The sequence below is a fragment of the Melanerpes formicivorus genome, unplaced genomic scaffold (genome assembly GCF_026170545.1).
Source record: "Melanerpes formicivorus ecotype bairdi unplaced genomic scaffold, bMelFor1.0.p_v2 SCAF_2, whole genome shotgun sequence".
NCBI lineage: Eukaryota > Metazoa > Chordata > Aves > Piciformes > Picidae > Melanerpes > Melanerpes formicivorus.
Genome location: NW_027142354.1, coordinates 48,069,379 through 48,094,314, shown reverse-complemented (window position 1 = coordinate 48,094,314; position 24,936 = coordinate 48,069,379). Strand labels below are relative to the sequence as shown.

The following is a 24,936-nucleotide window of genomic DNA, read 5'->3' as shown; positions in this document are numbered from 1 at the left end:
GCTGGAGGGCTGAGCCCAGAGAGTGGTGGTGAATGGTGCCACATCCAGCTGGCAGCCAGTCACCAGTGGTGTCCCCCAGGGATCAGTGCTGGATCATCCTCTTCAACATCTTCATCGATGATCTGGATGAGGGGGTCGAGTCAGTCATCAGCAAGTTTGCAGATGACACCAAGTTAGGAGCAGATGTTAGTCAGTTAGAGGGTAGAAAGGCTCTGCAGAGGGACCTCGATAGACTGGACAGATGGGCAGAGTCCAACGGGATGGCATTCAACAAGTCCAAGTGCCGAGTGCTGCACTTTGGCCACAGCAATCCCATGCAGAGCTACAGGCTGGGGTCAGAGTGGCTGGAGAGCTGCCAAACAGAGAGGGACCTGGGGCTGCTCATCGACAGCCACCTGAATATGAGCCACCAGTGTGCCCAGGTGGCCAAGAGGGCCAATGGCATCCTGGCCTGCATTAGGAATAGTGTGGCCAGCAGAAGCAGAGAAGTCATTGTGCCCCTGTACTCTGCATTGGCTAGGCTGCACCTTGAGTCCTGTGTCCAGTTCTGGGCCCCTCAGTTTAAGAAGGACATCGAGACACTTGAACGTGTCCAGAGAAGGGCAACAAGGCTGGGGAGAGGCCTTGAGCACAAGCCCTGTGAGGAGAGGCTGAGGGAGCTGGGATTGTTTAGCCTGGAGAAGAGGCGACTCAGGGGTGACCTCATTACTCTCTACAATTACCTGAGGGGTGGTTGTGGCCAGGAAGGGGTTGGTCTCTTCTCCCAGGTAACCAGCACCAGAACAAGGGGACACAGTCTCAAGCTGCGCCAGGGGAGGTTTAGACTCGAGGTGAGGAGAAAGTTCTTCACCGAGCGAGTCATTCGTCATTGGAATGTGCTGCCCAGGGAGGTGGTGGAGTCACCATCCCTGGAGGTGTTCAAGAGGAGATTGGATGTGGCACTTGGTGCCATGGTCTAGTCATGGGGTCTGTGTTGATAGGTTGGACTTGATGGTCCTTGAGGTCCTTTCCAACCTTTGTGATACTATGATACAATGTGAGGCTACATACATGTTTCTCTAAAAGGATTTGGTTTGGGGTTAGCAGTGGCCAGCCTGGGTAGAAGGAGCTGTATGAACCTGGGCACCAAATGGGGGAAATCTGGCCTGGATTTTGAGCTTTCCTATTGTCTTCTAGAGCAGGCAGAGTTGCTTGTTAGTAGTCACTTGGGTGCTTTGGCTCACCATGGTCTGTAACTGGTGGCTGTGTGGGTGATGCCACAGGGCTTGATCCTAAGGTGAAGATCTTTGTTGATCTGTGTCTGCTGTTCTCACTGACAAGCAGGTCTCGTTTTGGGTTTTCTCTTCTCCCCCTGCTCAGATAGAAAGCGACTGAAAGGCCTTGTGACCTCTGAACACCACAGTTTGGAACATTTTGTTCATGGATTCACAGAATGGTTTGGGGTAGAAGGGACCTTAAAGATCATCCAGTTCCAAACCCCCTGCCATGGGCAGGGGCACCTTCCACTAGCCCAGGTTGCTCAAGGTCCCATCCAGCCTGGTGGCCCTGAACACCTCCAGGGAGGGGGCATCCATGACTTCCCTGGGCAATCTGTTCCAGTGTCTCACCACCCTCACTGTGAAGAATTTCTTCCTTCTTCTTCCTAATCTCCAGTCTACCTCTCCCCTGGGTTTTTTCCCCAGCTGGGCTGGCTGCCAGTCAAGCCCAAATCTGGATCCTTTTCTGCTCTCTTGTATGAGCTGCAAGACAGTGCTGCCTCCAGAGCAGTTGCTCAGAGCTGAGTTTGGGTTTGTGTAGGGCAGCACTGTCACTGCCCATGTGTGCTGTTTCCAGTTCCAACCGTGCTGATTTGGGGTGCACCTTTGGTGTTCTAATTGCTCCCTTGGTATCTGAAGAAACAAGTCTCCATCCAGGCTTGTGCCTGAGCAGGAAAGTTTGTCTGCACAGGTCTCAGAGGTGCTCTGTCAGGGGATGCTTTGGAGACCTGCAGTAATTTAAAGTGTCTTTTCAGAGCTGACACCAAATCCAAGGCAATAAATCATTGCAGAGAGCCCATTAGTTGTTAATTGCAGGACATGTGAGTGGCCAGCCTCAGACAGTCCTGGTAGGTTATGGGATACTGCAGCAGGAGAGAGGCTTTCCCTGCAGCAGAGGAAGAGTGACTGCCAAAGTGGGGCTGGGGCAGCTGCCCAGCTCCAGCCACCAGCCCACACTGGATGAATGATGGTCACTCTGGTGGGGCTGGTGTCCAGGGAGAAGTCTGGTCCAAAAAAAGTTTTGGAGATAAGCCCTGGCTGGCTGTAGAAGGTTGAGCTATGGTGGTGTAGTTCCCCATCTCAGTGAGGCTCCTACAAGGCTGTCTGGAGTGTTGAGGGAAAGACATTTTGCTTCTACAGCAGAGGCATAGGGAAGGAAGGAGTGGTGATGACACAAAGTGGGTGGCTAGTGGATTTCATGAGTTCCCACCAGCCCAGCTTCTCCCTGCATTGCTCTGCTCTGGGATTCCAGTTCTGCATTTGCAGTTGAAATTGGTGCCAAGGACAAGGAGGAGGAGAAGGAGGAGTAAGGGGATTGCCTTGTGCTCAGAGCATAGGCTGGCAGCACCAGGTGCTTTCCAAACCAGAAAGTTTTTTTCTCTGCCATGGGGGGGCTTCAGCTCTTCCAAGGTCCTTGCTCTGGGGTCTGTTTCTCCCCAAGTTACCAGAGTATCATAGAATGGCTTGGGTTGGAAGAGACCTTAAAGATCATCTAGTTCCAACCTACTGCCATGGGCAGGGACACCTTCCACAGGAGCAGATTGCTCAAGGTCTCATCTAAGCTGGCCCTGAACACCTCCAGGGAGGGGACATCCACAGTCTCCTTGGGCAACCTGTTCCAGTGCCTCACCACCCTCACTGGGAAGAAATTCTTCCTAATCCCCAGTTTAAATTTGCTCTCTTCCAGCTCAACACCATTGCTCCTCATCCTGTCGCTACAAGCCTTGTAAAAAGTCCCTCCCCAGCTCTCCTGTAGCCCCTTTGGGTACTGAAAGGCTGCTCTGAGGTCTCCATGTGGAGTCTTCTCTTCTCCAGGCTGAACAGCCCCAACTACCTCAGCCTCTTCCCACAGGGCAGGCTCTCCAGCCTTCTGATCCTCTTTGTGGCTTCCTCTATACCCTCCAAGAGTTCCATGTCATCCAGAGCAGTTGGAGATTGCACATAGTGGAGATGCTGGATCCTTCCCAGATGAGCTGGGACCACAGCTTGGTACCAAGCTGCTTTGCAAAGCACAGAGAAGCCAAGACAGAAGTTGTAGGGGGGTAAAAAAAGGAGACATTTACATTTTTTCCTTGGAGGAGTAAAATAAACATGGGAAGGTTTCCCAGGAGAAGAGCTTGCTCTGGGTCTGTGTCACACTGCAGAGGGTGCAGCTCTGGTGTTTGCAGAAACATGTCACTCAGGAACTGCTGCCTCTGTGCAGGCTGCCAGGAGCACACCAGGGGAATAGGGGAATCTGTCCCAAACTGGTGAAGAACTTAACCTTTTCCTGACATTTAATGCCCGAGAAAGATCAAAGCAGGGGGCATGGTTGTCAGTTGTTTGATTATCAGCAGAATTGATATTCCAGCCACAAGCTGAACATCCCTGGGTTCACTGAGGAAGCCATTTATGATGTTTCTACAGCAGAATCGAGGGCAGCTTTGCTGCACAGGAGTGGGTAATGGCTTCTTTAAGGTGTCCACGTTGCCATGGCAACACAAGATGGATGGGCTGGAGATCTGGTATATACCATCCTGCACTGTAGGACTCTGCTCAGAGATCACAGAATCATAGAATGGTAGGGGCTGGAAGGGACCTCTGGAGATCTCAGAATCCAGCTGCCCTACCAAAGCAGGGTCACCTAGGGCAGGTCACACAGGAACACATCCAGATGGGTCTTGAAGGTCTCTATAGGAGATGCCTCCACAACCTCTCTGGGAGTAAGATGCCTTCCTCCAGTCCTCATTTTGTTTAGTGCTTAAGTGCAGGCATTTAATAAAGGCAATTATGAGAATAGTCAGCTGGGCAAGGTCCATCTGGATGCCCTGTGGGTGCAAGCTACTTTTGGTGTTGAGCTGATGAAACTGTTGCAGCCACTCATTGGTAAGAAACTTGGAGGTCCAGCACGTGGCAATACAAAGCACAGCCAGCCTCCTCACAGCCATGGTTTGGTCATCATTGATTCTTGGATCCAGGACCTGGGGTACAAATAATTGCACCAGTGGTGAGGATGGGGTGAACAAGGACACAGATGGGTGTAAGGACACATGTGGGTGTGAGTAAGGATCCAGGAGTGTGAATAAGGATTAAGGCAGAGGCAAGAAGGGGGGAGGAGGAGGAGGGTGAGTGAAGGATCTGGCTGAGATTCCCTAGAGGGGTTCAAGGTCAGCCAGCATTATCTTTTGGTCACCTCATTTCCCAGCTAATGGAGAAGACTCCATAAAGTGGAGACCTTTATTCCTATGGCCAAGATGAAAGACAACACAGCTGGCAGCAGGAACTTAACCTATCCCTGCTGCCTCCTTGCTGTGGAATGAACTGTGAGAAATCTTCATGTGGAAAGTCAATCTAGGAACACCTTTATTTCCCCTGGATGGTTGGATAGCCAGCAAATGTCCTCTTGGCTTCTCTTTCCAACTCATCTGGCTGCCCAGACTCTGCCAAAGGTATTTAAATCAAGAACCTGTAACTTCAAATCAGGAAAAAACCCAAACCCCACTGGTTCCTTGAATCATCTGAGCATTTACACTGCTGAATGCCCATTCTTAACCTGGTGATTACAGATTGTTTTTTTCTCACACCCTGAATTTTCTTCACAGAGAAATGGCTGATATCCTGATTGCACTGCCCTAAACAGCCCCTTGGAGATGATTATTGAGCACCTGGGCTGAGCTTTTCCACAGGGTTACAAAATGAGGCCAGACATTTTGGAACAAGATGCCTGTGAGGGATTTGATTTCAGCCTTTTCTGATGTGCTCCCAAGGTGAGTGATGGTGATGTGGGGGACTCACAGTATCACCAAGGTTGGAAGAGACCTCAAAGATCATCAAGTCCAACCTGTCACCACAGACCCCATGACTAGACCATGGCACCAAGTGCCATGTCCAATCCCCTCTTGAACACCTCCAGGGATGGTGACTCCACCACCTCCCTGGGCAGCCCATTCCAATGGCTAATGACTCACTCAGTGAAGAACTTTCTCCTCACCTCGAGCCTAAACTTCCCCTGGCGCAGCTTGAGACTGTGTCTCCTTGTTCTGGTGCAGGTTGCTAGAGAGAAGAGACCACCCCCTTCCTGGCTACAACCACCTTTCAGAGCTCTGTGTTTGATCAGACCTGTGTCCTCACCACTTTAAACCTCTCTCAGTCCACGTTGCAGCTCAAATCTGCTGAAGTGCCAGGGGCTGGTAAAGGTGGTGGTAGATCTGCTCTATTCTTTGAGGCACAGACATGATGAGGTTGTTGAGTTTGCCATCCTTTTATACCTGCCTGACTGGACTAGCAACAATTTCTTTGCTGCCAAAGTGGTCAGGCATTGGAAGAGGCTGCCCAGGGAGGTGGCAGAGTCTCCATCCCTGGAGGTGTCAAATAAACCTGTGGACATGGCACTTGGGGACATGGTTGAGTGGCCATGGTAGTGTTGGGTTGATGGTTGGACTGGATGATCTTGAAGGTCTTTTCCAACCCAAACAATTATGTGATTCTATGATGTTATTGAAGCTACTGGGTTGAGCTCTGGGGAAATGGGGTTCTCACAGCTGGGATCAGCTGGGAAGAGCAACAAATGTCCCAGTGAGGGAATCTGCTGTGGAAACCACTCAAGTGTGCTCATTGCTGGGAGGTGAGAGAAATGCCTGGGGACAATCCTTTTATGGTCCAACTATCTCCAAAGGCAATGAAGTCTGGGGTTAACACACCCAGAGGGTGCTGCTCTCTTGTTCTCAGCCTAATCTGTTTAACCAGACAGACACCACACAGACAAGATTTAACAGCAGTAGGAGTTGGAGTTTATTCTGCCCCACACATGGCTCAGAATTACCCTTTTTAACTCTAAAGTGGAGCTGTGCTGTAGGGGCAAGATGATTTCCCACTAAGAAGACTTGTCCCTGGCCTTCTCCTGACATTGCCTTGGCAGGGGAAATTGGATGAGTTCTTCAAATTCACCTTTTAAAAGCTGGAATGGTAATTCTGACTTTAGGGAGATGTTGTAAATCATGATTCATTTTTATTTCCCAAGCAGTTTTGCATCTTCAGAGGACTTCTCCTTACAATTCTGTATCCTCACTCAGCTTTATTGCATAAGCCATGCAGAGAATAATACCAGATGTTATTTATTGAAGCTTTTTGGGATAAGAGAGGTAAATTCTCCTTCACACTCACAGTGTTTTGTGTTTGTTTCCCTCAAACCTTCAGACAGATGTTTTTATTTATGAAAACTAAAGGCCTCCCATTTTTCCAGCAGCTGTGGCATTATTGAATTGATCTCTCCTATGAGGACAGACTGAAAGAGTTGGGGCTGTTCAGTCTGGAGAAGAGAAGGCTCCCAGGTGACCTTATTGTGGCCTTCCAGTATCTGAAGGGGGCTTACAAGAAGGCTGGGGAGGGACTTCTCAGGATCTCAGGTAGTGATAGGACTAGGGGGAATGGAATGAAGCTGGAGGTGGGAGATTCAGGCTGGATGTGAGGAGGAGGTTCTTCACCATGAGAGTGGTGAAGCCCTGGAATGGGTTGTCCAGAGAGGTGGTTGAGGCCCCGTCCCTGGAGGTGTTTAAGAGCAGGCTGGATGAGGCTCTGGCCAGCCTGATCTAGTGTGGGGTGTCCCTGCCCATGGCAGGGGGGCTGGAACTAGATGATCCTTGTGGTCCCTTCCAACCCTGACTGATTCTGTGATTCTATGATTCTACCTGAAGGCCAAAGCAGAGCTCTGACAGGGACATGGATTGAGAAAGCAAGGTTCCAGCACTGCCGAAAGTCAGATTCAGAGAGTCCTATGAGCACAATAGTTCACTGAAGGTCTTAACTTCAGGTGGTGCTTTCACATGTCCTTAGAGGATGCTGCTGCTTCTTCTTCAGCCTGTGCCCCAAACTGCTTAGAAATAGAGGACCAAAGTGAAAAGTCCAGGAATTGTAGCCACAAAGGGTGGTGTGTTTAACACTTCAGAGAGGAAAAAGCTGAAGAAGAAGAGAGAAGAAGGGTGGGTAGTGGGAGGAGACACATCAGAGCAAGTCTTTATGTCTCTCTTTCCAGATTTGGTTTGCTTTTATATCTTGAAATAAAACTGTTTCATCAGCCTTGCTGGTTTGGTGCTGTTTCCTGTGCCCTTAGCTAAGTTTGCATGAACTGTGTGAAGGAAGATTGCAGTGAAAATTCAGTGAAGTTCAACTTCCCACCAGGCTGGCTTCAGACTCTGCAGCGTGAGCTTCGTCTTTGCTTCAGGCCTGAAGTATCTTCAGGCTCTTTATCAGGATGGCTTTTGTTTAATCCTTGTGGCCATTTCTTGCCAGAAAGAAGCAAAGACTCATTTGAAACAACTCCAGCTAACTGCAAAGTCCCCAGGTTTTGGGATGTAGTGGTAGACCCTCGGAGATAGAAGCACAACAAATATCATGAACTCCAACCTGCAAAGCTCAGAAGTGCTGGATGTTAAGATTAGTCTCACTGGCACCTGACCTTCACCCTCTCTCCCCCTCAGACAGGTGTAAGTTGAGGGTGCTCTTTGCTGTATTTTTTGGTTTGTTTAGTAAAATCACAGCACTGAAGTGCAGAGAGCAGCCTTGTGGAGAAGGACCTGGGAGTCCTGGTGGATAACAAGTTATTCATGGGGCTCTACTCTGCCCTTGTGATACCTCACCTGAAATATTGCATCCAGTTTTGGGCTCCCCACTTCAAGAGGGACCAGGCTTTATTCAGTGGTGCCCAGTGAGAAGGGGCATCAGGCACAAACTTGAACATCAGAAGTTCCATCTAAACATGAGGAGGAATTTCTTCAGGGGTGACAGAGCATTGGAGCAGGCTGCCCAGAGAGGTGGTGGAGTCTCTATCTCTGGAGACATTCTAAACCCACCTGGATGTGTTTCTGTGTGACCTTCTCTAGGTGACCCTGACTTGGCAGCAGGGTTGGACTTGATGATCTCCAGAGGTCCCTTCCAAGCCCTGCCACTCTCTGATTCTGTGAATAGATCTCGTGTGCAGCCAGCACCAGAACAAGAGGACACAGGCTCAAGCTGCACCAGGGGAAGTTTAGGCTCGAGGTGAGGACAAAGTTCTTTACAGAAAGAGTGTTGGCCATTAGAATGTGCTGCCCAGGGAGGTGGTGGAGTCACCATCCCTGGAGGTGTTCAAGAGGGGATTGGACGTGGCACTTGAAGCTGTGGCATAGTTAGTCATGAGGTGTTGGGTGACAGGTTGGACTTGATGATCTCTGAGGTCTTTTCCAACCTTATTGATTCCATGATGCTATTTGGGAAAACAAACCCCAACTCCTGGTTTTCCCTAGCAGCTGCCCTGGCTTAGGTGCAGGAGCTGCACAATTTGTGTTTGATCTCCTCTGACACAGGGCTGAGGAAAGCAGCACAAACCATGCCTAATACGAAATAACTAATTGGAGCAAACCTCTGGAGAGAGAGAAGTAGGGATTAGAGATAAGAGAAGCACAAATCTTTCTGTTTGCTCTTTTGAAATGAAAGACTGCTCCTGTTGAAGCTTCTCCTCATTGCTATGCTGTGCCAGGAGGGTGTAGCTGGGTTCTCTCCCTGCGTTCTCTTCGCAAACACTTAGCGGGGTGACCTTTCAAGTTGCTTAATGGATTTGTCAAATACCTAAATATCAGTTGTTTCTTTTCATGAAAACCTTGCTTCTGCACTGCCTTGCCTGACAGAAGGAGGCTGCACTTGCAGCCCAGAAGGCCAATCAGATCCTGGGCTGCATCAGGAGAAGTGTGGCTAGCAGGTCAAGGGAGGTGATCCTCCCCCTCTACTCAGCCCTGGTGAGACCCCACCTGGAGTACTGTGTCCAGTTCTGGAGCCCCTATTACAAGAGGGATGTGGAGGTGCTGGAAGGTGTCCAGAGAAGGGCCACAAGGATGATCAGAGGGCTGGAGCACCTCTCCTATGAGGGCAGACTGAAGGAGTTGGGGCTGTTCAGTCTGGAGAAGAGAAGGCTCTGAGGTGACCTAATTGTGGCCTTCCAGTATCTGAAGGGGGCCTACAGGAAGGCTGGGGAGGGACTTCTCAGGATATCAGGTAGTGATAGGACTAGGGGGAATGGAATGAAGCTGGAGGTGGAGAGATTCAGGCTGGATGTGAGGAGGAAGTTCTTCCCCATGAGAGTGGTGAAGCCCTGGAATGTGTTGTCCAGGGAGGTGGTTGAGGTCCCATCCCTTGAGGTGTTTAAGATCAGGCTGGATTAGGCTCTGTCCAGGCTGATCTAGTGTGGGGTGTCCCTGCCCATGGCAGGGGGGTTGGCACTAGATGATCCTTGTGGTGCCTTCCAACCCTGACTGATACTATGATTCCAAGATTTCCCAGCCTTGAATCTGAGGCTGTGCCCATGAGGAGCTGTGCTAGCAGTTGGACAAGACTGGAATTCCCAGCAATAGTAGCCACTTGTGTCATAGAATCATAGAATTGTTTGGGTTGGAAAATCCCTCTAAGATCATTGAGTCCAACTTTCAACATAAGATCAGAGTCTGGAGTGGAGGGGGAAAAAAATGGTAGGGAACAGAGGTCCCTAACTGCTGAACTGCCAGCCCTGCCAGTGGTGGCTGCTTACTCCCAGACATTGCTTTTTTCACCTTATTTCCTTAGAAAAATGACTGTTATTTCCCCATCTGCTTTCATGAAACCAATCTGCATCTGAGATGCATCTTCTGGGGGCTCAGCAGTGATGATACCAGCATTGCCTTTCTAACCAGAGCACCATGTGCTTCCTTTTATGTTTTCTTGCTTCCCTCAAAACACTCCCAGGCAATCTCACTGGCTGAGAAGGGGGGAAAGAGAAGAACCAGAAAGGGGCTAGTGCAGGAATGCTGACACCCTTAGGAAAGAGGAAAAGTAGAAAATGATTTAGTGCCTGAAGAGGAAGATAAAGATGGGAAGCAAACTGACAGCTGCAATGCCTGTTAGCATCTTTATCTACCTTTCCTCGCATTCTTGATCTGAAGACAGAGTCTATTGTTCACTATCACTGTTCTTCTCCAAAACACAAACACTGTCTGGCTTTCCAAGTGCCTCTTATCAGGGATGCCAAGAAATTGTGGTAGGGTTTTCAAAAGCACCTGAAAATGAGGTACCTCATTTCCTTCCTCACAGAGTTAGCAAGGGCCAGTCCCAGCTCCTGAACCCCAAACCTGGGGCTTCTCCCATCAGAAGGGGCTGGTTTTGGTTTTCAAGACAAAATACCCCAGATTCCAGGGGACAGGAATAATTCTGCTGTGCTGGGCCAAAATGAAATGCATCTGAGAAGTGGTTCCCTAAGAAAGATGTTGTTTTTTTCAGAAACCCAGCCTAGTGCTGCATTAGTCCCCAAACCACAGGAGAATCAGGAATCTCTGGCATGTTTTGGGGTTCTGGGTGAGTTTGATGGTATTTGCCTGGACCTCCTGCCTGCCAACACTGGCTGGAAACAGGGTGCAAATAAACAGCTTGGGTTTGACTTCAGCAGCTCTTCCTGAAGTTCCTGGCCACTCTGCACTCAGGACAGAGACAATTTGTCCATCAGATGCTGAGGCCCCTGGTGTTAGTCTAGTGACTTAGCCATGTTCTTTATACAGTCATGTTCATAGAATCATTTGGGTTGGAAAAGACTTCTCAGATCATCAGCTTCAACATCAACCCAACACCACCATTGCCATTAAACCATTCCCCCAAGTGCCATGTCTGAAAGTTCCTTGAACACCTCCAGTGATGGTGACTCCAGCACCTCCCTGGGCAGCCTCTGCCAATCCCTGAAAACCCTTGCAGCAAAGAACTTGTTCCTAATCTCTGACCTAAACCCTGGTACAGTTTCAGGCCATTTCATCTCGTTCTATCACCTGATGCTAGGGAGAAGAGACCAACCCCCTCCTCACTGTGACCTCCTTTCAGGAGCAATGAGGTCTCCCCTCCGCCTCCATTTCTCCAGATTAAACCACCCCAGTTCCCTCAGCAGCTCTATTCTCCAGACCCTTCACCACCTTCCTCATCCTTCTCTGGACCTGCTCCAGCCCCTCAATGTCTTTCTTGGAGTGAGAGGCCCAAAACTGAACACAGGATTTGAGCTGTGGCCTCCCCAGTGCCCAGCACAGGGGTAAGATCATTTCACTGCTCCTGCTGGTCACTCCACCACTAATCCAGGCCTGGATGCTGGTGGCCTCCTTGACCACCTGGGCACACCCTGGCTCATATTCAGATGGTTGCCAGCCAGCATCCCCAGGTCCTTTTCCACCTTGCCACTTCCCTGACTCCTTGGATGACGATCTCATGGATACACACCTAAGTGTGCAAGCAGAGTGCTCCAAGAGTGGTCTTGCAGCCCATCTCCTGCATCTCAGAGCTTCACAGAATCATAGAATGGTATGGGATGGAAGGAACCTCCAAAGGGCATCTAGTCCAACCTCCTTTGCTGTAAACAGGGGCATCCTCAAGCAGATCAGGTTGCCCAGAGCCCTGCTGAGCCTCACCTTGCCTATCTCCAGGGATGGGGCCTCTCATCTCTCTTCATGTTACCCAGGAAGGTTTGAGGAACTGCTGAACAATTGGAATATTGCTCAATGCATCAAAATTACAGGAGCAAACGATGATAAATCACTTTCTGTGCCCCCACTGGGAAGGTTTTGCAATGATGATTAGCCCTTGGAAAGTCTTCTGTGTCCTGTGGTGGTCTAATGATTGCGCTTGGAGCTCCCAGATAAATCATGGGTTGAACCACGGGAGGGCCCTGTCAGGGGCAGCCTGGGGTAAGATTCCTCACAGGTGCTGTTGGTATTTTGTTAATTCCTGCAGAAGGAATAAATATCACTCCAGTGCTGTAGAACTACCAGGAAGTACTGCTGGGTGTTAATAGCCACCGACAGCAGGTAGGACTTCTGAGAGCGTTGTTGCTTTTCTCCTAGCTGGTCAACCCCGTGCCAGCAATCAGAGCACAGAAATTTATCTCCTTCGGTTCATTCTCTTCAGCTTCCCCCCATCAGCATCGTTTATCTCTGGCAGGGTTGCTCTCTGCAGCTGTTAGGAGCAGGCACCACAGTTTTACATTTGTAATCTGTGGGCTCTCTCTTCCAATTTGCCTCCTGCTGCAGCTCATTACTGCAGGTTGTGTGTCTGCCGGAGGAACACAAGGTAAAAGCTGTTCTTCAGCACTCTCCTCCCAGCCTGGCAGCCTCTTGCTCCTAATCATAGACCTGTGGAGGCTGGAAGAGACCTTTGAGATCATCAAATCAAACTGCTTGCCTAGAGCTCACAATCCCACAACTGCTGTTAAACCATTGCCACTAAACCACGTCCCTCAGCACCACATCCACATGGCTGTTAAACACCTCCAGGGATGGTGACTCCACCACCTCCCTGGGCAGCCTGCTCTGGTGCCTGAGAACCTCTTTTTGTAGTGTGCAGCACCATCCCTGTCCTGCTCTGCCCTTGTTTCTGCTTCTGTCATGCTGTGGATCATCTGAGGGCAGGGGTGTCTGGAGGATGTTTTCCATCTCTACGTTCATGTGGTCAGCGCTGGACCAGCTCTTTTAACTCAGCCTCACAATGGCTGGAGGCAAGAGCAGCTTTACCAGCTGCACAAAGCTGCCTCTAGCCTGGAACTTCACATCCCAGAAAGGCAAACTTTGAGCTGCTGTTCTGGTGGGCAGAGGGAAAAGCTGTTCCTGAGAAAACAAAACCAAAGCCTATGGAATGTGTCACTTAAATATCCTGGTGTGTCTGCCTTGACAACAGCTCCCTGCATCCAGAAGGACATGGCTGTGCTGGAACAGGTCCAGAGGAAGCTGTGACGATTATCAGAGGGCTGGAGCACCTCCCCGATGCAGTTGGGGCTGTTCAGCCTGGAGAAGAGAAGGCACCAGGGAGACCTTAGAGCTCTATTTCAAGATCTGAAAGAGGACCTAGAAGAAGGCTCAGGAGGGACTGTTTAGAAAGGGCTGTGGTGATAGGACCAAGGGTAATGGTTTGAAACTGGAGCTAGGTAGATTTAGGTTGGATATCAGGAGGAAGGCTCTTCACAGTGAGGATGGTGAGACACTATAGCAAGATGCCCAGGGGATGTCTCATCCCTGGAGACATTCAAGATGAGACTTGATTTGGCCCTGGGCAGCCTGATTGAGTTGGAGGTGTCCCTGCTGACTGCAAGGGGGTTGAACAAGAGGACCTTAGAGGGTCCCTTCCAACCTGAGGCAGTCTGTGATCTTTCCCTCTTGCCAGCAGCCTCATGCAGGCAGTGAGGCCAAAGCAGCTGCTGTGTGGGTCTGCTCAGGGACATCAATGGGTTTGTGTTTCTGTAGCAGCAAAATCAGAGCAAAGAAAGAGCCACCTGTGGACAGTCACACTCTGAAGGCAGATCATTATTTTGGAGGCTCCTGTTTTTCCATGAAAGATTTGCCAGGAGCTTTAAGTCTCCTTGAGTTTAGAAGTTTGCTTCGTTAAAGAAACCCCCTGAAAACCTCCCTGAAAAGAAAGAGAGATTCTGCTTTCAGATGAAGCAGTCAAGTAATTTGAAATTGTGATTTTGCAAGGGCCAAGATTCACAGGGCTATCCAAGTAGCAATTAGTTTTCTCCCAAACTAAACATTTCAGTGCTCTGGGAAGATTAAACGGGGCTTGGGCTGGGTGTTTTGTGGGGGGGCTTTTTGCTTGTTTGCTTTGTTTTGTTTTGCATACCTCCAAAACAATCCCTTTGTAAGCAGCAGGAATAGTAAGGAGCTGAAAATTCCCTGAGATAACAGCTGAGGCTAACTCTCAGATTTCAGATTCTGAGAACATGGGGCATATTCTGCTCTGAGTGAGGTGGTGCTGCAGGGAAAAACCCTGGGATCAGCCCTTGGGTCCAGCTCTGACAGTTTTCTCTGAAGTGCTCCACTCAAAGCTGAGGATCTGCTTTCCTGGGTGCAGCTAGGTACATCAAATACAAGGGGTAGTTCTCCTGAGCTGTTTAACCACCTCCACCTGCTCAAGTCTCCTTCTTGGTTGATTTTTCAGTGCTGTATGCTTTGTTTTGCTATTGGAATGTAGAGCAGGGATTGCCCCCCTGTACTCAGCACTGGTGAGGCCACATCTTGAATCTTGGTTTTGGCCCCCTCAGGGATGGAGCATGTCCAGAGAAGGGCAACAAAGCTGGTGAAGGGTCTGGAGAAGAGGGCTGGTGAGGAGCAGCTGAGGGAAGAGGAAGGCTGAGGGGAGACCTCATTGCTCTCTACAACTCCCTGAATGAAATTTGGAGTGAGGTGGGGATTTGTCTCTTCTCCCATGAAAAAAGTTACAGGACAAGAGGGAATGGCCCCAAGTTGCACTAGGGGAGGTTTAGGTTCTTTCTTATCGGAGGCTTCTTTTTTCCCCTACAGTTGTGTTATGGACCTCACCTTTAGTTTTGGGATACATTTCAGGTTATGCTTAGTTTATATTCCTGAATTTTGGGGATATTTTTAGTTTTTTCCCTTTTCCCCATTCTGAACAATCCAGTTCCTCCCCTAAACCATCTACATTTCTCCATGCATCTTGTATGAGGCTCCTGTATGAGTTCCTTGTGCGAGGAACTTCTGTGCAGTTCAGCTGCTCTCCAAATGTATGGTAGTGTCTTGGCATCTTTTAAACCTCTATATAGAAACCAAGAAGGTAAAAGGACTAAAAATAATCAGTGAGTTAAAAAAAAAGCAATGCAGAAGAGATTAAAAGACAGACATTTCCCCCCATATGGCAGAGTTTTAGCATCTGAGGCTGCAACATGCTGGTAGCTGTGGGCACTGTACACGGCTCACTCTACCCCAGGCAGTGCCAGGCTGTCAGGGTGCTGGGATGTCCTCCTTCTACACCTCTCCAGGGGTGAAGGTGCCTAGGAAGAGTGGATGGGGTACAATGAGGATTCCAGTGATGGTGACTTCTTCCCTAGCTTTATTCACAGCTGCCATCAGCTTCAACTCTTCCTTAAAACCTGACCCTTCCACTCCAGACTTTTCCTTGTGAGAAGCTCATCTGATCGAGCTGTTCCTGATGCCAGTAGGACACAGAAAACTGTTTCAAGCACTTGAGTGTTGTGCTTGCTTGGAAACTCTTGAAAACTCCGCTGAGCACATCCATTTTGTGATGTTCACTTCAAACACAAGGTTGGTTTGTTTTTTTCTTCCAGGGATGCATTTTGCTCAGTGTCCTCAGTGTTGCTGATGAGGGACATGCTTTGCTGTGTCATTGTGCAGCTTTGGGAAGCTGTTGGAGGCACAAGGAGTCACCTCTGGAACAAGTTGCCCAGGGATGTAGTTGAGGCCTCATCCCTGGAGACATTCAAGACCAGACTTGATGTGGCCCTGGGCAGCCTGATATAGTTGAAGATGTCCCTGCTGTGTGCAGGGGGGGTTGGACAAGAGGGCCTTTGAGGATCCCTTTCAACCAATGCAATCTGTGGTGAATCTCTGGGAGCAGGCAGGACTCCTCTGTGATGTGCTGAAGGGGTGGTGTCAAAGTACCCCCTCAATGCATGGCTGTAGGGCTGTAGCCCCTCAGTCCTCAGAGCAGGTCACCCAAGGACAGCCAGGAGCCACGGTCGCTTCCTCTTGGCTCAAGGACGTTCCAGAAGATAATAGGTGGGGAAAAATAACAGTTGATCCTGAGGCTGAAACTGGAAGCTGCCTCTGAATATAAATTAGCCTGTGACCTCAAACTGTCCTGTTTTCTATCTGCTTGTCAGCATCTCTCCTTGCCCAAGTCCAGCCTTTGTTTTCCTTTTGTCCCTCTTTCACGTTGTAATCTTTTGTTTGTCCTGCCACTGCCAATACCCTGCTCCAACAAGAGCAGGACAATGCAGCTTGTCTCAGAAGAGGTGCTCTTCATTCTGTCCTCTTGAGATGCAGAAGTCCCTCCTGAGCTCCCATGGGTTGGCTCCAGGTTTCCTTCAGTTACTTCTGAGCATGAACAATCGGTTTTCTTTAGTCTGCCCAGGGAGGTGGTGGAATCACTGTCCCTGGAGGTGCTGAAGAAACCTGGGGACATGGTTTAGTGCCCATGGTGGTATTGGGTTGATGGTTGGAGTCAATGATCTTGGAGGTTTTTTCCAACCCAAACAACTCTATGATTCTACTGAAACCCAACACACTGCTTCCTCCATGCTTCCAGCACACACCAAGCATGCAGGAGTCTGTTCTCTGCTGAAAGCTGAAGCCTTGGCTGAAAGGTCTTTGTGGGACCTGCATATACTTTAGTAGTCATGGTAGTTGGGTTACAGTTGGGCTTGATGACCTGAAAGGGCTTTTCCAACCTTGATGATGCTATGAAGGACCCAGCAGCACTTGTGCTTGCAGTCTCTGGCGCCTTAGGCTGTGGGAAGGTTTTGGTTTAGGTGAACAAATCACTTGGGAAGGTGCTGTAGACATGCCACAAAATCAAACAAAAAGTGCCCAGCTGCCCAGTGCTGTTTGTCAGGGTGTGGGATTGTCTAAGTCTGAGTTTGAAGAGCAGGATTATTGCCAAAGGAGGTGGGCATTTGGTGCCCATCCATAATGTTGCTGGCTGTTTAATAGCAGGAGCCCAGCTCCCCCCACTCCTGTCACTGGGGATCAGGAGGACTCTCCATGAAGGCTTCGCGCTGCTGCGGTCCCAGCAGAGTGTCAGGGCAATCAAACAGTCCCAAGGGCTTAGCTTAATAGGAGTGTACAGTTTACTTGTCACATCATGGGTTTGCTGCAATCTAGGTCAGTGCTTGTGACACCAAATTCTCCTTCCAGAGTTGTTTGGCAAGCTGTAAAGCACCTCTCAAAATCCACACTTGCCAGGCTTCTCAAACTGCCAGGTGGTAGAATCTCTCTGTCCAGGTTTTGGTGCTCCTCTTCCCAGAGAAAAAGGGTTGGATTTATTTTGATGGCTTCTACTCTTTCTCCATTGCTTTGTAATGCTGAGAGTAATGAAGTCTGGGGGTTTCCCCCTAAAATGTCATTGCATGTCCACTGCCTTGTGTAAACCAGAAGGCTGCAGGCATAGCTGTGGTCAATAAGCCCAGGTCAAAAGAATGAGGACTGCTGAATTGGGATGAAGGCCTGATTGAATAAACTGGCTGGCTGAGGAGGGTACTTTTTCTTTCCCCCTTTTTTCCTTCGAATTTATTTTCCTTTTTTCTTTATCCCTTTCCCCTCCTTCTCCTTCTCCTTCTCCTTCTCCTTCTCCTTCTCCTTCTCCTTCTCCTTCTCCTTCTCCTTCTCCTTCCCCTTCCCCTTCCCCTTCCCCTTCCCCTTCCCCTTCCCCTTCCCCTTCCCCTTCCCCTTCCCCTTCCCCTTCCCCTTCCCCTTCCCCTTCCCCTTCCCCTTCTCCTTCCCCTTCTCCTCCTTTCTCCCTCCTCTCCTTTCTCCCTCTTCTCCTTTCTCCCTCCTCTCCTTCCTCCCTCTTTACCTTCCTCCCTCCTCTCCTTTCTCCCTCTTCACCTTTTTCTCTCTTCTTTCTCCCTCTTCGCCTTCCTCCCTCTTCGCCTTCCTCCCTCTTTGCCTTCCTCCCTCTTCTTCCTCCCTCTTCTCCTTTCTCCTCTTTTTTTTTTCATCTCCCTCCCCCCCCAACGCCTTATTTTTTCTGTATTGATTCAGTGTGTGTTGATAAATTACTGACGTTTCTGTCACTGCCATACTCCACCCTCTGAAAGTAGGACTTTGGGGTTTTTTTTCCCCCACCCTCAGTCTGGGTTGAGAGCTCCTCTCTGGCGTGCCCATGTATGAGGTCTGTGCTCGCCTGCTGTCAGATGGATCTGATGTGACACAACACACCCAGGGTGACCACGTCCTTCGAACGCTTGGCACACCACATTTCATGGTGCTTGGTGAGGAGAGCATAGAGCAAAATTTGCTTTCTGCAGCAAGACTGGCCGTGGCCACCAGTTTGTCAGGTTGTGTTTCTCAGTGCCCTGTCACATTAGGCTGTGCTGGGGGATGGTGCTGAGCTGCACTTCCAGAGCATCGCTTCAGAGCAGTTATTTTTACCAAAACCCAGAGTGATGCCAAGCCTCTGTGGCTGCATGGATGGGGTTGCTGTCAGACTGCTCTGACTCTCAATGCACATTGAGATTCTTCTGCAGCAGGCTCCAGCTCTTTCTAGTGATTCTATGGTCAGGCGTTGGAACAGGCTGCCCAGGGAACACCTTGGATGAGAGGCAATGGTTTGAAATTAGAAAAGGACAGATTTAGTTTGGATGTCAGGAACAAGTTCTGTACCATGAGGGTGGTGGAACACTAAAACAGATTAACCAAGGAAGTAGTTGAGGCCCCAGCCCTGGAGATCACAGTATCACAGTATAACTTAGGTTGGAAAGGACCTCGGGGATCATCGAGTCCAACCTATCAACACAGACCCCATGACTAGACCATGGCACCAAGTGCCACGTCCAATCTCCCCTTGAACGCCTCCAGGGTCGATGACTCAACCACCTCCCTGGGCAACCCGTTCCAATGACGAATGACTCGCTCGGTGAAGAACTTCCTCCTCACCTCGAGTCTGAACCTCCCCTGGCGCAGCTTGATACTGAGGTCAGGCTCAACAAAGCTCTGAGCAACCTGATCTAGTGGAGTATGTCCCTGCTGACTGCAGGAGGGTTGGACTAGAGTAGAGTAGAGTAGAGTAGAGTAGAGTAGAGTAGAGTAGAGTAGAGTAGAGTAGAGTAGAGTAGAATAGAATAGAATAGAATAGAATAGAATAGAATAGAATAGAATAGAATAGAATAGGAGTAGAATAGACCAGGTTGGAAGAGACCTTCAAGATCATCGTGTCCAACCTATCATCCAACACCGCCTAATCAACTAAACCATGCAACCAAGCACCCTATCAAGTCTCCTCCTGAACACCTCCAGTGATGGTGACTCCACCACCTCCCCGGGCAGCCCATTCCAATGGCCAATCACTCTCTCTGTGTAAAACTTCCTCTTTGGAGGTCCCTTCCAACACAAACCATTCTATGATTCTCTGATTCTATGTTCTGTCCTTGCTTTCTTTAAGTGAGAGCACTGAAGCTTCCCCATCTCTCCATCCTCTGCACAGACAGAAGTTAAAGCATCAGGGAGAGGGTTTGGGAGGCAGTGCCGTGGGTGTCCCCGCTGCCGTCGGTGCCCCCGCTGCCGTCGTGTTTTCACAGCTGAGCTGTTGTTCCAGCAGCTTGCACTTTGTGCAAACCAATTAAAATGACTAAGTGTACTCTGATCTAATATTCCAGTCCCTTTTTGGCATGTAATCATTCATCATGAACACACAGAAAGCCAGAATTCAATTAATCAGCTCTTACAACGAGCCCCTCTCTTGCTGCTATTTTTTTGTTTTCTAATACATTTTTTTCCCCCTCTCCTTTGAATAAAAATGTAATTGTCAGTGCAAAATATCAAACCAGAGCCACATAACAAATAGCTATGGATTTGTAATTAAACCCAATAAAGCCTAGGATGCAGTATAAAAGGCAGAGAGCTGAAATTCAATTAAAACTTATTATGAGAAATACAATGCCAGCAGATTTTTTGGGGCTTTTTTTTTGGGGGGGGGAGGGTGTGGGGGAAGGGGGAGCAGAGAGCAGCATACTCTGAGCTGGAAGAGAAGAGAGTTATTGGTTGTGATAATGAAATCTGAGGTATGATCCAAAGGGTGGGGAGTAAATAGCTAATGGCAAGAAGAGACAGTGACACATGAGGAGGGCCCCGGAACGGCCCCATTATCTCCTGCTGTAATCAGAGGCAGGTTATGGTTATTTCCCCTCCTGTCTACAGGATGCACTTGACTCTGAAGAAACAAGTTATTAATTCTTGTTACCCGGGACAGCAGCTGATATTGCCTGCATTTATTTTTAGGAGAGGAGAAAGATCCATTTCAGAAGAGCCTGGGCTCTGCAGCACAAGTGCGACGAGAGCAGAGCGGCTCGCAAACCGCTCGTTTGAAGAGGCTGACGGAGGAGCTGCTGAAGCAGGCTTGGAGAAGACACCAAAGACATCAAGGGTAGGGCAGAAACTAGAGTAGTTTGGGTTAGAAGGGACCTTTAAAGATCAACCAATCCCAACCCCCTGCTATAGTCAGGGACACTGTCATGGGTTAACTCCCATCCTGGAAGGAGTCAGGGGAGGGCTTGTGGGAGCATTGCCCTCACTGCAGGGGCTTTTCCCCCTGGGAAACTAAATCATTCTGTTCCACTCCCCCTCCCTGCCCAGCAAGGCTATAATAAGGAGGATACTGCAGCCATTAGGTCTCTTGGCCCCTGCCTTTGCTTGGACAAGGACTGCCGGTGGCTCCCTGCTTCTCTGCCACGTGGTCAGGCCTGATCCTTCTCCCTGCTGCCTCCACACCTCTTCAAAGAGACTGGTTTTGTATTCTTATTTTTTCTCCCATCCATCCTTGTTCCTTACCCTTTGTGAACCCTACCTGTTATTGTTACACACACACATATATATATATGTTTAAAGAAAATTCTTTACCTCTCTACTTCCAAGCCAACTCCAAATTATTTCTTGGTGGATTTACTCCTTCCCTTTCTTTTTCCCTCCCTATTGGGGGAGCAGGGGAGGGATTCTCAGCCTTGCCCCCATCTGAGCTCTTAAGTCCCAGTTAAGCCTCGAACCACCACAGACACCTTCCACTAGACCAGGCTGCTCAAGACCTCATCTAACCTGGTCTTGAACACCTCCAGGGAGGGGCACATCCACAACCTTCTTGGGCAAACTGTTCCACTGTCTCCCCACCCTCACTGTCAAGAATTTCTTCCTAATCTCCAGTCTAAATCTCCTCTCTCCCAGATTAAATCAATGTTGGACATCAGGAGGAAGTTCTTCTCAACGAGAGTGGTTAAATCCTGCTCTGGCTGCTTGTGATGGGTGTTTTGCACACAGAAATGGAAATGGTTGTGCCTTTGCTGTTTTTCTTTTGCTTTGTTTCCAGTCTGAAAGCTTCTTGGATATGGAAAATAAGTGTTTGAAGTTAACCCAGGCTGAACACAACTGGACTTGGTGCTTAAAATGGAGAGGAGGGGGGAAAAAAAAAGAGCTTTCTTTTCCTGGCTTCCTCATTGTTCCAAAATAACTGTAATTATTCCCTCTTTTTTATTGTTTGGTGCTGAGTTCTCCCATTGTGTAACGTGTAATTTTCTTAACTAGCAGAGAGAATCAAACACGTCTGGCCCTTCATTTCGGCCTGACCCCAATCTCCTTTCACGTTCGATTGCAGGCACGTTTCCCCAGCGCCTACTCTGCATCCCCGCTGCATTGATGGGCTGTTGAGTAACACCCAACCGCTTCCTGGGGCCTTTTGATCCTTGCTGGTGGCTGGCGCCAGCTCTGCAGCTCTCTGCTGCTTCATCTGAATGCAAGCCTGGGGTGGATCAGCCCCAGCACAGCTGAGAATGGGAGAACAAGACGGAGCAGAGGATGGGTGCCATCCAAGTGAAGAGCTTCCCTCCGTGGTGTTGATGCTTGTCATATCACCTCCATGCCTGGATATCATAGAATCATAGAATCAATGAGGTTGGAAAAGACCTCAAAGATCATGAAGTCCAACTTGTCACTCAACACCTCATGACTACTAAACCATAGCACCAAGTGCCACGTCCCCTCTTGAACACCTCCAGGGATGGTGACTCCACCACCTCCCTGGGCAGCCCATTCCAATGGCTAACAACTCTCTCTGTGAAGAACTTTCTTCTCACCTCCAGCCTAAACTTCCCCGGTGCAGTTTGGGACTGTGTCCTCTTGTTTTGGTGCTGGTTGCCTGAGAGAAGAGGCCAACCCCCTCCTGGCAAGATCTTCCCTCCCTGCTATTGATGCTTGTCATATCACCTCCATGCCTGGCTATCCTCCAGTTCCATGTCTTTATATCTCATCTCCCATTGTTTAGACTAGTCATTAGCAACAATTTCTTTCCTGCAAGAAACACTGAAACAGGCTGCCCAGGGAGGTAGTGGAGTCCCCATCCCTGGAGGTGTTCAAGAAATGTGTAGGTGTGGAGCTTCAGGATATAGTGACCATGGTAGCTGGGTTATGTTTGGATTTGATGAACTTAAAGGCCTTTTTCAGCCTTAATGATTCTGTGTTTCTACATTCACAGCCAATGTCCAAGAGGTTTATCTGCACTCTTCACCACCCACCAGGACAGAGGTCATTCCAGTCCACCATCATGGAAGGGGCCTGCAGGACAGATACCTCCTCAACTGCTAATATCCTCTGATTGTGTACATCCTGTCCCCTATTTTCCTCCAAGGGCTAGGTCTGAGTTGAGTGTCCCAGTGGTCACAGAGGCTGGGACACAACTGGGATAAAATTTCCCTCAGAAAGAGATCCTTGCTGCAGAGCCTGGGGAAAGCTGAGGTGTTTCACTCTTTATGTTCAGCAAACTACTTTGCAAGAATGTCCAGAATGTTGTGACTAAAATTTTCTAGCTATCAAGAATGTGACACCTTTGTCTAGCTGGCCTCCTGTCACCAAGCAACACACAGCTGGGAATGCTGGGATGGATGGAGTCAGCTAGGAGAAGACAGATCTGGTCCTTCTGCATTTCCTCTCCATTGGTTTGGCTGAAAACCTCAGATGAGTTTTGGCAAAGAGCTTCCTTTCCCCGTTCAGAAACAGACGAGCCCTCTCCCTTTTGCTTCCATTACTACCAGCATGGATGGACAGCCTACACAGCAGCTCCTTGGTGGGAACTGATCAGAGGCTTAGTGTCTCAGCTCAAGGGTGCTACTCCTCAGACTGCTTTAGGATACATCAAACAAGATGCTCTGCTGCCAGGTTTTCCTTTGGTGTCTGTCCTGGTTTTAACTCAGCCAACAGCTGAGCTAAATCCATGACGGTGTCTCAATCAAGGGACATCTCCCAGACATTATGTCCTCACTGCTTGTTTCTTGAGATGGTGAATGCTCCATGAGCCATGGAGCAGGGGAACTTTGGCGTGTCTGCTTCATGAAGACACTGCAAAAGGGATTTATGGGTTAAATACTGAAGTCTTCTGTGACTAAGACTGGAGCTGTGTTTTCAAATCATCTCCTCTGTGCCTGTAAGTGTCTGAAGTGGTTTTGAGCTCTTCAGGAAACACAGCCACTTACGGAGTGTCCTTCAAGCAGCATGAAAGAATTTGGAATCACAGAGACCATGGACAGCTCCAGTTGGTCCCTATTATGAGGATTAAGCTCCTAGAAAAACCTTGATTAAAATTCAGATACAGTATAATTACTCTTTCTTTTCCTGCTCTTATTAGCAACAACTGTACCAAAGCAACAGCAGAATGAGGTGGTTTGGCTCACCAGCCAGAGGGGAAGAGAAAAAAGGCACCTGGCATCAGAGAGAGAAGATTCATAGATTCATAGAATGGTTTGGGTTGGAAAGGGCCTTGAAGGTCATCTAGTTCCAACCCCCTCTGCCATGGGCAGGGACACTGAGTTTGTGTGCCTGAGTTTGGGAGGGAAGGAATGCACTGTTTGGGTAAAGAAATGACTGTGTGCTTTCCATGCAAAACCCCACAAAATTACCCAACTGCTGAGCACTCAGCCTTGAAAGTGCCAAAGGTGGTGATTTAATGGAAATCAAACAGTAAATAACAAAGTGGTCTGCTGTAGACACAGCAGCCAGTGCTGGTGAATTTTGGCTAGAAACTGAATCTCAAAGTTCAGTTCATTGCATATTTCAGTGATTCACAACATGCATCAGGCTGGAAGGGACCCTCAAAGGTCCTCTTGTCCAACCCCCTTGCAGCCAGCAGGGACACCTCCAACTAGTCCAGGCTGCCCAGGGCCACATCAAGGCTGATCTTGAATGTCTCCAGGGATGGGGCCTCAACCACATCACTGGGCTATCTGTTTCAGTATTTTACCACTCTCATTGTGCAGCACTTCCTCCTAATGTCAAATCTAAATCTCCCCTGCTTCAATTTCAAACCATTGCCCCTCATCCTATCACCACAGCCCCTTCTAAACATTCCCTCCTCAGCCTTCCTGTTGTTCCTCCTTCAGGTATTGAAATGCAGCTCTAAGGTCTCACCAAACCCCTCTCTTTTCCAAGCTGAATAGCCCAAACTCTCCCAGCCTGTCCCCATAGCAAAGGTGCTCCAATCCTCTGATCATCTTTGTGCCCTCTTCTGGACCTGCATCCAGCAGGTGGGACCTGTGTTGCCTTCACATCTGGCAAGCAACCGTGGAGTCCCCACCCTTGAGCAGCACAGGCTGCCAAAATGGGGCAGAATTATGCATGCAGGTTGCTTTCTGGAATTAGCTGCACATGTTGATATTAACATGCAAATAAAGCCCCCTCACATAACACAGAGAGAGATGGAAATTCCTGTTCATTAAGTTCAGTTTTATGGTGTAATTGATTTGTGCAGGGTGTGTGTGGTGCTGGCTCTGATTGCCTTCCCCACGCTGCAGAAATCCACAACAATCACCCTGATAACAAACCATTTAAACACATTCAATTCAATTACTGCTAATTCTGAAATGGCCCAATATTGCACATGGGTTAGCCTCATTTTGATGCAAATTCTACCCCTGATTTAGCAAAGCCTTAATTGTTTAACAGCAGATTAGGCTAAATTATTTCAATTGAATTTTACGGGGATTTTTTCGCTTCTGCCTTTAAGGAACCCATTCACAAAGATCTTAGTTGTAGATTCATGGAATGGTTTGGGTTGGAAGGGAACTTAAAGATCATCCAGGTCCAACCCCCTTCCCATAGGGTACACCTTCCACTAAACTAGGTTTCTCAAGGCCTCATCCAATCTGGCCTTGAACACCCCCAGGGAGGGGGCA

General features: G+C 49.0%; 1 long non-coding RNA gene across 1 annotated transcript; it reads left to right on the top strand.

Annotated features, from left to right (window-relative positions):
* Positions 1–4,969: 4,969 nt before the first annotated feature.
* LOC137445845 (uncharacterized) lies at positions 4,970–22,982 on the top strand. The gene is made up of 3 exons (XR_010988501.1): positions 4,970–5,002; positions 20,009–20,153; positions 22,248–22,982. It is a non-coding gene; the product is annotated as an uncharacterized lncRNA (long non-coding RNA).
* The last annotated feature ends 1,954 nt before the right edge of the window (positions 22,983–24,936 follow it).